We start from the raw sequence: 11,801 nt of genomic DNA on the forward strand, positions 1-11,801 counted from the left end.
GAAAACTTGTTTTTAGATTCACTAATTCAGTCTCTCCACCAGGTCCACACCGTTTGTGTCCGCCAGGTTCTCCGAGGGGACCGGGGCCTGTCCCCGATGTCCCTGCCTGTGAGACGGACTTTCCTCACCCCCTGAGGCCGGCCCCGAAGGCCCTGAGCACGGCCGCTGGCCTCACAGGGCGCGGTGGGCCTGCACGGCGCTCTGATGGTGGGCACTGGTGCTGGGGCGTCCCCCCAGACCCATGACACGGCCTTATGCTGAGGGAGCCTGCTGAGGGGATAGTTTGTTAGGTCATCCTGGAGATGTGGCCCGTAACCCGGTGCCTGGTGTCCTCGGACAAGAAGGGATCTGGACGCAGGGAAGGGCGTGTGAAGACGGGGTGTCAGGGTGAGGTCGCCACCTGCCACAGGTGGGCAACCCCCAGAAGCGGGGACAGGCCGGGATGGTCTACTGCCCACCAGGCGCCCAGGCGTCCAGCCCCCAGGCCACAGTTCCAGCTGCAGGGTCCGTGACACTGCGGACAGTCACGGCCCCACTACACCTGCACAGTGGCCTTAAGCTTGTCAGCCCGCAAGGCACCCCCACACATGAGTTACCATCCCGGCGCAAAGTCGAAAAAGAGCAAATTTGTTTTTAGATGGACAAGCGTTCCTGATATTTTTCCTCCCTCTGTGCAGATTTTTCATGGCTTGGAAAATTCCCAGGTAATCAAAGATCATTCACTATTCAAGGACTTAGAGCCAATCAGCCTCCGTGGAAATGATACTTCAGCCGACCTTGGTCCCTGGCTCACCGCTGGCATCACCACCTCTGGCCGCCGCCCAGGTCCCGCCACCTTCCCCTGCCCTGGGTATGACCGTCTCCTGAAGGGGCTCCCTGCTTCTGCCAGATGCCTTTTGACCTGACTCATTGGAATAAATGCCTCATGGTCTTCCTGACCTCATCCACTCTCTCCTGGCTCCCGTCATGCAGGCCACATGTGCTTCTGGTTATCCTTGGACAGGCCATGCTGGCTGCAACCCCAGGGCCTTTGCATTTGCTTCCATCCTAGATACCTACCCTTTTCTGGGTCGGTGATGGTGGAAATCCTTAGTAGCTCTGTGGGAGGACAGGCCGTGGGGGTAACAGGAAAGACCAGAAACAAAAATACATTAATTAACATAACAAAAGTGCATTGTATGTATGCATTTATAAGCAGACCAGATTCTTACTTATTTTGGGATGTTAAGGTTTGTGGAAAACCACAAGTAACGTTCATGTGATTTGCCACTAACATAGATTCCAGAATTTAAAAGCGCAAATATTGGTATAATAAGAATAAGTCTAGGGTGGGTGAAAGTTCTACTGGTCTTGGTGGTCACAACGCGGACTGTCCTGCCTTGTGGACGGGGGTGGGCATGGAGGGGACACGTGGGTGCTGGAGAGCCTGGCCCGAGATGGGGTCCGTGGCCCTGCAGCGAAAGCCAGCACAGGCGAGGGGACTCAGAACCCTTTCCCGCTACCGGACACACACCCGGTATGGGCTTCTCTGTCCCTCCTGAGTCTGCGCGTCCCCCCACACGGAGCCGCCCAGATTCGTGGGTGCGAGTCCGTGAGCTGGACAAAAATGACCAGGCCCTTCTTCTGGGATGTGCTTTATACAGTTTTACGTCTGCCACGAAGGCACAGGAGACACTCCTGCTACGTGGAACCCTGGAAATGGGGGCCAGTTTGTAGCCTGACGGGCCCTGTCTTTGAAGGTCTGGCTGTGACGTGCTGTTTTGCTTGGATGTCCTCTTTGACCTTGGGTGCATAAGAGGTGAAGTTTCTGTGACCTGACCACTTCTTTCCGGTCTGAGTTGTTTTGGGGTCGGGTGTGGGGATGGGGGGGCGGGGTTGGCCAGACCCTGTTGTCTTCCAGGGACAGTTCTGACATACTCGGCAATACCCCTGGGACAAGGCTGCCCGGTGGGGGGGGGGGGGCGGGTCTGGAGTTGGTGTCAGGGCTGCAGATGCCCCCTTCCTGCTGGTTGCAGCCCGGAGCCCCGGGTCCGGGGACCAGCCCTCCCAGCCCCTCTGAACGTGGCCTGGTGGGTGGTCCCTGCGCCCTTTGGACCTTTCTGGCCCCTTCCCCCAGGGGCTCCGTGAGTTGCCCTAGTGTCACTGCACCCACAGTGCACCCACTTGGCTGTACCCTCCAGCCTCTTCTGTCCCCAGACCATGCTGGTGCCCTCTGGTGCCACACATGGGAACGGCCACGCCAGGGGTCAGTTGGGCTCCTTGACCTTCGGAAACATCCCAAAAGGAGTGGGGGGGGGGGTGCTGGAAGAGGCTCTGTGCAGCCATGGGAGGACGTGTGCACCGAGGATTCTGTAGAGTGGGGGTGCCTGTGCGTGGACGTGGGACCCCGGAAATTCCAAGCAGGACTGGAAGCGGAACGCAGCTGGTGGCCCCATGGCCAGAAGGTGGGGTCCGGCCCCCTCACCACATGGGGGGAAGCTGAATTCCCCAGGCCAGGTCGGGGAGGCAGCTCAGGGGCTGAGCCTCGGGCAGAGACGTGGCCTGGTCCCGGGGCATCCAAGGGGTGGGATTCTTGCATCCATGGGGTGAGGAGAGCGGGTCAGCCGCAGACTGTGGGGACCCAGGAGACACAGTGCCGTGGGGTCTGGAGCCATCTCCTGCCACACACCGGGAGGCAGGCTGCAGCGGCTACTGAATTGGCGACGCCGAGGTCACCTTGGAGAGCACCATTTCTTAGAGATATAATTGCTCTAAATGACCCACTTGCTTTTGGAGATTTAGTCCAGCCTCTTCCAGTCTTATTGTTAGTATCTGCCAGTGTCCTGGGGACCGTTCCTCTGAAGATCGGTCCTCAGGGAAGCTGGGTTCCGCGGACACCATCATTTCCATGTGTGGCCTCCCTTGGCGTAACAGCAGTGACCTGGGTGGTGGACCTTGGACGGTGATGGCAGTGACCTGGGCGGTGGACGTTGGATGGTGACAGCGGTGACCTGGCGGTGGACCTCGGATGGTGACGGTGGTGACCTGGGCGGTGGACGTTGGTCAGTGACGGCAGTGACCAGAGCTCTCTGGTGGCTCCAGGCTGGTGCCTCAGTGGACCCGCTGGTAATGCTGACACGGCACCAAGAACAGCATTGATGGCATTGCTTTCAGGTCATTTTCCTTCAGGGGGAATGAGAGCCCCATGTGGGCAGCAGTCTGGGGGCGTCTTCGTCCCCTGAGAGTCCACGGTCACCAGAGCTGTCTTTACGGTGTGCAGAGAACACAAGACTGTTTCTTTGCATGAACGTGAGGATCTCTGTTCACTAAAAAGAAACTTCTCTGGTTTAATAATGTCACTTATGTGGTTTCCCAGTGGCCTCGACGAGACGTTTGATGTGGGGACGGGTATTCTTTATGTTGGGCTGAATCCCGAGACTATCATCTCCTTCTTGTTCTTTCGGGATGGACAGAGGACAGGAGAGCCTCTGGGTGCCTACCTGGGGGGCCAGGGACCAGGGGCTGGGGGCTGGGGGCTGGGGGTGGGGGGCTGGGGTCTCCCTCCCAACAGCTGGCTGTGCACAGGCGCATTATTACTGCAGACCCTGAGATCCAGGCCACCATCTGAGTCCTAAGTTTGCCACTTTGCAGACACAGTCCTGGTCACCTTGGGATGATAAAGACGGTGATGGTGGTGACATCTGCTCACTGTGGGAACACAGGATGGCTGACCAGGCGAGGGGCTGGCCCATCGATCATTACGGGGTCACCATGTGGCTTCCTGGACCGTCACAGGAGGTGGCAGGCTGGCCTCCTGAAGGCCGACATGTAGACAGCGGCTGGCTGGTGGGCAGACTGTGTAGACAAGGGCTCCGGGCGGCTGCCGCGGGCTGTGGGCCAAGGGTCAAGCTGCTGTGTGTTTCTTGACCAGCCTCCCTGGTTCTCCTGATGAAGCAGAAACCAGGCTTTAGCCCCTGGTGATGGCGGGAGGCACTTCAGAGACTTCTGCCCAGGATGATGTGGGAGGTGACCGATACTGGCTAACAAGGCTTCCCCAAAAATGTCAAATCCATAGGCTCTGGGACATGGGGACCCTTACGTGAGCCTGGGCGTGCGCATGAGTTTGCTTCTGGCCACGTTCTGGGGGACAAGAGTCCACGGCCACCAGATGGGGGACAGCTGCTTTCAAGCACCTGCCTCCGGAAGCTGGCCTGGTATCCACGGCTAAGCCTGGGGTTCCCCGGTAGGACATAAACAATCCCACCGAAAATCAGCATCCATCAGGGCCCCTCCGTGACCTGGACGGACCCACAGAAATAAGACCACTGTAGAGTCATGTCTGGCCTCAGGGAAAACACGAGCCGAACATGCGCCGAAGCCTGGCTCACGGGAGAGACTGGGCGCGTTCAGCCTCCCACCTGAAGTCTGTTGTCAGAGGGACAGCCCCAGAGGAGGGAGGTGGATGTGCGGACATCTACATCCGTGTCTCTCTGTTGGAGGACAGGCTGTCGGGGGCCCCAGCACGTGGCTGGAGACCACGGGTTCGGTGGAGGTGGTGTGAGTTCAGGGGGCTCGGCAGGCATGTGTGTGAGGAGGGGGCCTCTGGGGACGGGAGGGGCTGTAGGGTGGAGGGTTCCACAGAGCCATGGACCCCATGGTGGGGTACAGCTGGCCAGGATGGGCAGGGACGCAGCCGTGGACCCCCTGCAGACACAGACCAGCTCAAGGGACCCACCACGCGAGGGGGCTGGTCTCCGTGTTGAGGATACGTGGGGGACGACCAAATGGTCCCGTGTCCTGAGACTGTCATGGGAAGAAACGCTAATGTCTCATTTTTAATTTCATGAAACACACTGTTTCCTAGAGGAGGCTCAGTCCCCAGCGTTTTCAGAAGAGTTTGAACATTGTAAGGTTTAAAACGTAAGATTCTCACCATCATTAAAAAATGGGCAGTACCTGAGCAGAGGGCTTTCCAGATAAGACATCCAGGTGACCAGCAGACGAGGAGCCCAATGCCACCTGTCATGAAAGAAACAGAAACCAAAGCCACAGTGAGCTGTCACTTCGCACCTGCCGGACGGCGGGACGCGGGGAGAAGCTAGCCGGCGCTCAGCTCCGACCTGAGCTTTCTGGAGCAGCGTCTCGATTCGTCAGGTTCAGCCGGTGTTTACTGAGCCCCCGTGGCATGAATATTAAAAAAAGATGAAAATGAAAACGTCCTGGGGATTAAGGTCCTGTTTGCCTGAAGGAAACCGAAGCGTACTTTTTGTGGGGCTAGTTATTGCTCTGTTTTTCATTGTGACTTTGTTTATTCTGTTTTCTTCCCTGAGGCAAAAGGAGAGACACAGATAGAAAGACAGACGGACACAGAGACCCAGAGAGACCCAGAGAGAGACAGAGATGAACACACACAGATACACAGAGAGACAGAGGCAGATACACAGAGACACAGAGAGAGGCAGACACACTCTCAGAGACGCAGAAAGACAGAGACGGACGGACAGAGATGCAGAGAGAGACCCAGAGAGAGACACACAGAGAGAGCTCCAGGTGGAGTGAGCCGTCCTGAGGTTCCAGATTCTCCATGTCCCTCCTTGGTTCCTGCGGGGGGGGTGTCTCAGGGCCCCCACCTCTGTCACCTTGCCACCTAGAGCATTGGGGCAGGACCGTGGCCAACAGGTGCCCAGGCCACCACCTCCCTGAGCTGCAGAGTGGAAATCCCAGTGTCTTGGAAGGCCACACCCCAGAAACAACCCTCAGCCAGGGAGAAAGCGTTGGCTGTTGGTCAGGACCCCTTTTCCACTCCTGCCCCCCAATTCGTGCCATTTTTTTTCAGAGGAAACAAGCTAAATCCTCAGCATCCCTTCCTAGAGGCAAACTGGACCATCACAGTGTCACCTCTTCTAGAGAGAACTTTCTGGAGCCAAGCATGTGTTGCATGGAGTAGCCAACTACATACAGCAAGCCGGATCCTGTCCTTCCTTATGACAGAGGAGCCTGGCCCACCTCCGAGAGCCGCGGTCAGACAGCGTCCCTTCCGTCTCTGTCCTTCGGGCTGGACCTGGAAGTGGCCACACCGTGACTTTGCCCCCTCCCCCTTCCAGCCGGAGCCCCGGCACCTTCACAGCCCTCCACGGAAAGTGTCTCCTGGATGCCTGGGGCTTTGGCCCTTCTGGAAAACCTCCCGCACCCCCAGCTCCATGTGTTTCCAGATGGGGGCGAGTCTGGGGTGGATGGGACTGCCGCCAGCCCTCGGGGTCTGGCCCGGACCTCGCGGTGAGCGTTCTGCACTTGCTGTTTTCTCTTCTTCTTGTTTGGATAAGAGGCCTCCTCATGGGTGGAGGAGGTCTCTCGCTGTGGTTCTGACTGGCACTTCCCTGATGATTCTTGATATCAAGGGTCTTTTCACGTGCCTGTTGGAAGGAAAAGGATACATTTTGAGGGAGCCTTTTAGAAAGACTTTTTGGAATAAGTGGCACTTGAACTGACAAAGAAAACAGGGAAGACACAAACTATCCAGTGGAGTATCCCTCAGGCCCTCAGACACTGATGGGATAAGAAGGGGAGGAATGGGATACACAACTCGACACACAGAAATTTCAAACTCAGGTGCGGCTTGGGGGGCTCAGTGGGTTCAGCGTCCGACTCTTGACTTCAGCTCAGGTCATGATCCCACGGTTCGTGAGTTCGAGCCCCGAGTCAGGCTCTGCACTGACAGTGCGGAGGCTGCTTGGGGTTCTCTCTCTCTCTGCCCAGCCCCAGCTTGCACACACTCTCTCTCTTAAAATAAACAAATTAAAAAAAACTTAAAAGAATATCAAACTTAGATGATGCTAGTTCCTGGAAAAGCACAGTTACCGCCTCTCCCCCAGTGTGAAGCAGACAATCTGAATAGCTCCGTAACTCTTAAGAAAATGAAATTTGTAATTAAAAAGACAAAGTCCCCAAATTGAAATATCCAGACCCAGATGATTTCACTAGAAAATTCTACTGCATATTTAAAGAATTAACACCAACTTGACCCAGCCTTTTCCAGGAAATAGAAGGGAGGGACACTTCCTAACTCATTTATGAGCCAGCACCACCATAACACCTAAAGCTTTGTTATTTTAGACACAAAAGTCATCAGCAAATGGAACTCTGCAATATGTAAAAAATTATACACCATGATAAAGAGAGGTTTGCTCCAGGGATTCAAGGCTGGTGTGCTCTCTGCGTGAGCACATATGCGTGCATCTGTGTGTGTGTGTGTGTGCATCTGCTGTGTTCATTTCTGTCCGTGTGTCTGTCTGGGTGTCTGTATGCCTACATTTGCATGTACTTATGTGCATGTGTATCTGTGTGTTGGCATGGGCGTGCACCTGTATGCAAGTGTGTCCGGACATGAGTGTGCATGCATATTTGTGTGTGTCTGTAAGTATGTGTCTGTGTGTATACGCCCGTGAGTGTGCGTTGAGGGACTCGGATATAGAGATTTCGGGTTATCGGTGAATCTTCCAGCTCACAAGCCTGTTGTGTGTACTCTGTGCTAAATGAGTATGCCATCCTCATAATAAAACCCTCCTGGTGTCCTGGAGTGACCCTTGCATCCTCCCCCCGGTCATGCATCTGTACTGAGCTCCTTCTCTGGGGGTCCAGGTCTCACCATCAGGGCCGAGCGGTGCCAGCAGTGGGCAGGCGTGAAGGGATGTTACCTGAGTAGAGTTCACCACTTGGGAATTTAGTCAAGGGAGAAGCTACACAAAATTTTTGCATAAATAAAACCCCAAATTCACATTTTCTGTGGTACCCGGCGCACTGTCCTGGCCACATCCTTGTTTCACGCCTTCAGTGTGTGGTTTGCACAAGTACATGGTCAACGTTTGTTTAGGTAGCTGAGTGACCGGGGATCTGGAAGCAGAGATGAGAGCTAATAAAGCTCCCAAAACACAAGCCGGAAACGGCAGCTGGGAAGCAGAGGGTCCCACACATGAGGAGCAGAGGGCCTCAGGGTTTAGCGCCTTCTTTGTGGCCAGTGAACTCGCATGTCTGGAAATGCAGCTGGTGTCAGCAGCTGGGGGGTAAGGAGGTTGGGCAGGCTGAGGGGGTCACCTGGTGCCTCCCTTCCCTGAGCCTTGGAATGAAGGACGGCGCCCAGATGAGAGCATCTTCAATAAACATCGGCTGGGTGTGACTCTTATTCCCCACTGGCTGCATAAGTTTTAGGTTTCAGTTCCTCTGTGAGTTTTGGTGGTATCTTTGCTGATTTCCTCTCTGTGAGCAAAATTAAGAGCCAATAATCCTTCAGATCGTTTCCCTAAATGACAACGGGGCCGAGGCTGATGGTATTGGTCCCAGAAATGTGTGAATTCCTTGACGTGGGCCGTCACCCTTACAAATTCGGAGAAGCAATAAGCAAGCTTCCTGAGGACCCCCTGTGTCCATCCTCTTAGAAGTATTCAGACTCTCTGATGATGACGATTGAGCTGTACAGGCCTCAAGAGCAGTTGACTGGCTGTCTCCAGACTTCACTCCTATTCTTTTTTATACACATTTTAAAAATGTTTTTTCAGTTTTGAGAGACAGAGAGAGCGCATGAGCAGAGGAGGGGCAGAGAGAGGGAGACACAGAATCCGAAGCAGGCTCCAGGCTCCGAGCTGTCAGCACAGAGCCCGACGCGGGGCTCGGACTCACGAATGGTGAGATCATTAGCCGAAGTCAGACACTCAACTGACTGAGCCCCCAGGGGCCCCAGTTTCTGTTCTTAATAATCTCAAAGAGAAGATGCAGATTTTCTTTCACCAGGGCATTCGTTAGGCATCTTGGTAAGAGTGGCTTTCTAGACACAGGTGTGCCAAGATTTTCCATTCTGTCGCTTTAATCAGACACGATTTACCAGTGGTTTGCACGGGCTGCAGCTGGTTGGCAGATTTTTTGTTATAAGCATCTGCTCTTGTTGCACCGAGGAAATCTTAAAAAATTTTTTTTTAATGTTTTTATTTTATTTTTGAGAGAGAGAGAGAGTGTGTAGTGGGGGAGGGGCAGAGAGAGACACACACACACACACAGAATCCACAGCAGGCTCCAGGTTCTGAGCTGTCAGCACAGAGCCCGATATAGGGCTCAAACTCACAAACTGTGAGATCATGACCTGAGCTGAAGTCGGATGCTCAACCGACTGAGGCCCCAGGCACCCCTTCATACCAAGGAAATCTTAAGGTAATAGCCTCTTGATCAAGTTTCAAGGGGTCCTTCTGAGTCAGGGTCACAAGTTCATGGAAGTGTCTTACTTGTCTCGAATGTCGTATCAGATTCTGTTGAAAAAACTAGAACCACTTAAAAAATAGAATAGTTCAGGCTGAAGATACAGCTTATAAAAATCTCCCCTCAATGCTCTGGAAAGTCTCTCAAATATTCTAATAGTGCTGTACATTTTTCAAGGATGATTTTATAGGATGCCTATCATAGCCTTTCCATGCTCTATACCTGACTTGATTCCTAAAGAATTTCAAGGCAGCTTCAACATAAAGACTGTTGACAAGGATTGGCTTCTGGAACGGTGGATTTCAGGAAACTCCCTTCCCACAAAAGCAATACGGATAACGACAAAGCAATGAGAATCCACCACTTTCGTGTGGGGGAAACTAACCAGAGGCACAGAACTAGCTGAAAGGCATCCACTGGGGAAAACACCCCTATGGACGTTGCACAAGGGCAGCTGGGTGTGAGGTGGGGCCGCCACGACTGCCTGCCCTTCATTCCCAGCTCGTGGCATGAGAGCCGTGGGAAGCCACAGCAACATAGCCAGCAGAGAGGGTGGCTGCTCAGGAAGCTCCACAGAGTCCCACCCTCAGAGCAGAGTTAGTAGGCTGACCTACCAGAAACAACCTGCAGTGTCCTCGTTCTCATAGAACAATCTGGATTGATTTGACTCAGCATTCAGTTGAAAACAAAAAAAGCCCTATTCCATTACAGGAAACGGGTGATCTGCTGGTAATACGCAGCCGCACAAGGCTATTCCTTCAGTTGGGGTGGAAAAAGCCTGCGTAACGTTTAAAAGGAAAACCTGGAGAAGGAGGTGAGTGGAGGGAACTTTGAGAAACGCCGATGTATTCCCAGGCACAATCAGGGAGGTGTACACGCCCAGGAGGGACCCGGGAGGGAGAGGTCAGCCTGGCCCCAGGGCCCTGTGCGAACAGGGTGCACCTCTACAAACAGATCCTCGTGGCAAGGAGTGGTGCAAGACATTGAGGGATATCTTATGATTGATAATTAGCTGATCACTAAATTATGCGGATCCAGGGTGACTCTTAGGAAGTCAGGCTTAAAAATAAAAACAAGAACTAAAAAGAGCTTGCAGAGAATACAGCATCTATAGAATTAATCCAGGAAAATCATGAAGCAAATATTCAGCAACAAGAACAACTGTGAAATAACAGCAACAACAAATTGTGTCTATTTGTGTGTGTGTGTGTGTGTGTGAGAGAGAGAGAGAGAGAGAGAGAGAGAGAGGGAGAGAAAGCTAACCAGAATTATTACAATATATTTTTTAAAACGCTCAGTTTTCTGGGGTGCCTGGGTGGCTCAGTCGGTTGAGTGTCCAACTTCAGCTCAGATTATGACCTCACAGTTCATGAGTTTGAGCCCCACATCGGGGTCTGTGCTGACAGCTCGGAGCCTGGAGACTGCTTTGGATTCTGTGTCTCTCTGTCTCTCTGTCCCACCCCCACTCATGTGCGCGTGCGCGCTCTCTCTCTGTCTCTCAAAAACAAATAAACATTAAAAAAAGTAATTTAAAACATTCAGTTTTCAACAATTAGGCTAGAAGACATGAAACAAACAAACAAACAAACAAAACCCCAAAGAACAAGAAAGTGTGGACCATACATAGAAAAAAAAGGCACCAACGGAAAATGTTTCTGAAGGGCCTGGATATTGCACTTTGTAAATAACACCTTTGAATCAGTAGTTAGAAATATGTGCAAAGAACAAAAGGAAAATATGTTTAAAGAATTAAAGTATGACAGCTATGATTCGCCAAATAGAGAATTATCAATAAATATAGAGAAATACTAGAGAGAACCAAATAGAGACTCTGAAGTTATAAAGTATAATAATTGAAATGAAAAATTTGCTAGTGGGGTTTACAAAAAAATTGAGCCGGCAGGAGGAAGGATTTGTGAATTCAGAGACAGATTAATAGAGAATCTTCGGTCTGAGGAAACAGAAAGAAAAAATGAAGGAGGGGGCGATGTCAGAAACATGTTGGAAAAGGAAGCCCGGGAAAATCTCACCCTCCCCCCAAACACACTGATTCAGCAACTATGCGCAGCAAATTCCCTTTGCGAGAAGTCCAGAACTAATGGAAAGGTTTCTGCATGCTAAGATTTTGTGACACCAGACTTGCTGAGGGTGGAAGAGAGGTTTTGGAACCCTCTTGTTGGAGCCCCTGCCCTCAGTGCAGGGCAGGAAGAGACCCCTTAGTTCCCAGCTTCACCCAGGGGGAGGAAGGGGGTTGGTTCATGTGTCTAGCATCCCAACTTTTCTGAGGGGCCCCCCAGAGGAATGGCTTTTGTCTTGGGGATCTAGCAGATCTTACACAGTCCACTGCCCAGAGTATTAGCTGCCAGAGGCAATAGCTTGGGCTGCTGTACACTCTCTCCCCTGCTCAGCACAGAGTAAACAGGCAATAAAAAGCCCCTAAGCTCTCATCTTTCTTCTCTGGGTGGGGAGAGGATCAATCCATTCATCCAGTGTCCCAACTTCTCTGGAGATGCCCAAAGAACTAGAACCTGTCTGTTCAATCTTGTGGCTTTGAAGGGTTGGACACAGTCTAGCTCCCT

The sequence above is a fragment of the Panthera onca genome, chromosome A2, assembly GCF_046562875.1.
Source record: "Panthera onca isolate mPanOnc1 chromosome A2, mPanOnc1 haplotype 2, whole genome shotgun sequence".
NCBI classification, from domain to species: domain Eukaryota; kingdom Metazoa; phylum Chordata; class Mammalia; order Carnivora; family Felidae; genus Panthera; species Panthera onca.